Source organism: Oncorhynchus mykiss, chromosome 2 (assembly GCF_013265735.2).
Source record: "Oncorhynchus mykiss isolate Arlee chromosome 2, USDA_OmykA_1.1, whole genome shotgun sequence".
Classification (NCBI taxonomy): Eukaryota; Metazoa; Chordata; class Actinopteri; order Salmoniformes; family Salmonidae; genus Oncorhynchus; species Oncorhynchus mykiss.
The window spans coordinates 36,744,792-36,747,659 of NC_048566.1; the positions used below are offsets into that span (position 1 = coordinate 36,744,792).

Here is a 2,868-nt window from a genome sequence, read left to right on the forward strand (position 1 = left end):
ATCCCAACATGACAGTGACGGATGGACAGACAGTTGGAATACCCTAGGCATTGTTTCCCCTGTGGCCATTCCAACTGTTTCTTTCAGCTGCCTAGATCATACATCCCGCTCAAACCTCAACCCTATTGTATTGTTCTATTGTTGCTACTGTGGCATCCTTGGCCGCAGGTCTGCAGTGCTGACTGTAAGTCTATCTGGCTGGATAGCATTGACCTGTGTGGGTGGGGGTTGATGGTGGGGGCACCGGAGGGGACGTGTCAGTAGTCTATATTTACCACCTTGAGTGCATTGTGTTTGGCCACATTCTCTTCATGAAGGACGCTTTGTGTCCAGGGCCAGGTTCACCTTCACTGCTCAAACAGGGAGAGGCAGAGTGAGGAGCACGGGAGAGAAAGAATAGAGAGAGGAACTTTAAAGAGAGGTGAGACAGGGAGATTAAGAGAACGTGAGACAGCAATTGAGAGAGACAGATAGTGACAGGGGACAAAGAGAGAGAGAGAGAGAGAGAGAGAGAGAGAGAGAGAAAGAGAGAGAGAGAGAGAAAGAGAGAAAGAAAGAGAGAAAGAAAGAAAGAAAGAAAGAAGTGTGTCCTTCACGCTTTCTTCAAAGACAAACGTAAGTGGCTTTTTAATTCAACCTTGCGGTACACTGTGATGTCATGATGTCATCACTTCCTGTTTTCTTTCCAACGTAGTCTCATCCACAAGGACGTGTTAAGGATACATTACAAGGATCATAAACGTCACATATAGTGAAAACCAATACCGGGAAAGTAACCCAATGACAATTAGCGTCTGGTGGCTTAATAAGTAAGGGATAATGATGGACTTTTAATTAAGCCAATGGCAGTGGTGTAAAGTTCTTAAGTAAAAATACTTTGAAGTACTACTTAATTATTTTTGGGGGTATCTGTACTTTACTTTACTATTAATATTTTGGACAACTTTAACCTTTACTTCACTATAGTCTTAAAGAAAATAATGTACATGTGGTAGAACGTCATCCTCTTCCTCCATGGAGTAGCCTCATCTGGCCTCCATATGCAAATAATGCATGTTACTATACTGCGGAGCTTAGCATAGTCTTGGATGTTTCCTTTTGTCTGCCTGAGATAAGTCTTTCTTTGCTGGTTCCTCAAGCTGATTGAGTGTCAAAAGAGTCTCTACTTTTGGCAGCCTTCATAGATACGAGTTGAAATGACTCTCAGGACAATTAGGTGAAGCTCACATGTGTTGTTCAGACAATCCGTGATCTACCAAATAACAGATCATTCATTCTCATGTTACTTGATTGTCTTTTCTCATCAGAGAGTTGGACTGTACTGTCTACTTCAAGACATATGGGAAACCGCACTGTGAGCAAAAATAACATTACTCTCCACTCTCTCCACAGGGGTCCAGGTATCCAGGCACGCACCAGCTGAGACAGAAACATTTTAACACTGGAGATGTACCTTTTTACCACCTTCGTACAAACAACCCTTTCGTTTTGCACAACAATGAGCCGTGAAGGGAAACCAGTGGGGCTGCTATCCGGTTGAAGTGTTAGCCATTAGCCGATTGCTAACATCAGCAGGCTCACCGCAATGTAATTCAAAGCATTAAATCATTAGACACTAGCCACTCGCTAACGTTGGCCCAGGTCGTCCAATGTAAATCGAACAGACCAGAAGGAAAAACAAATTAGGGTGTTTATAATGCGAACACGGTTGACAGTTGCTTGTGGGAGTAGGTGAAGGAAGTTATCAATCAGGCTCTGGCCTGGTTCTGTTGGTTGGGTGAGCTGCCTTGTCGGCCTCCTCAGAGCAGAGAGTGATTAATGACTGCTAGGGTGGCAGGCAGCGGCATGGTGGCAGACCTGAACTAATGAATTATAACTCGCTCAATGGCCCACAAAGGGCCAGTTCATTTAACAAAGGCCTGAAGCACACCTTTCTCCATGGCAACTGCACCTGTCTTTACTTCAAACACAGGCAACACATTGGACGTTGTTGTTGTGCTAATATGATATTACATATTTTGGATGCATTTCTATTGACAGCTGGCCATTTGAGATCCGCCGTGAGCATAATTACGATGGTCATAAATGTCCATATTCCTCACAATAAAAGTGAAAAGAGATCTCTGTTGCATTCCTTTGTTAGTCTCCATCATGTCATCCCACAGAGTGGTCATCCCTTCATCCTTCCCTCATCTCTCCTACCTCCTTCTCCACAGGTGTTGGTCAGGGGTTCACCATGTCAACCAAGACGCTGATGACACGGGTCCAGGAAGAGCAGTCCCACCAGATGTCCCACAGCATGGCGCCGGCCTCGCAGATCCAGAAGAAAACCTTCACCTCCAGATAAAGGCACCCTGGTACACACCCCCTGCTTCCTCATCATGACATAGATCATGTTTATCCAATGCTTATTATAAAAAACATTGATATAATAAATAAAGAATTTCCAGAAGAGATTTAGTTGAATATGGTGTTCTGTATATACAGTATATATACAAAAGTATGTTGAAATTCAAATTAGTGGATTGACTATTTCAGCCACACCCGTTGCTGACAGGTGTATAAAATCGAGCACACAGCCATGCAATCTCCATAGACAAACATTGACAGTAGAATGGCCTTCCTGAAGAGCTCAGTGACTTTCAACGTGGCACCGTCACAGGATGCCACCTTTCCAACAAGTCAGTTCGTCAAATTTCTGCCCTGCTAGAGCTCACCCGATCAACTGTAAGTGCTGTTATTGTGAAGTGGAAACGTCTAGGAGCAACAACGGCTCAGTCGCGATGTGGTAGACCACACAAGTTCACAGAATGGGACCGCTGAGTGCTGAAGCGCGTAATGCGTAAAAATCATCTGTCCTCAGTTTTC

At 44.2% G+C, this 2,868-nt stretch overlaps 1 long non-coding RNA gene across 1 annotated transcript; it reads left to right on the plus strand.

The window, feature by feature from the left end:
- Window positions 1–289: 289 nt before the first annotated feature.
- Window positions 290–2,456, plus strand: LOC110533757. The gene is made up of 3 exons (XR_005036567.1): window positions 290–615; window positions 1,393–1,587; window positions 2,217–2,456. It is a non-coding gene; the product is annotated as an uncharacterized LOC110533757 (long non-coding RNA).
- The last annotated feature ends 412 nt before the right edge of the window (window positions 2,457–2,868 follow it).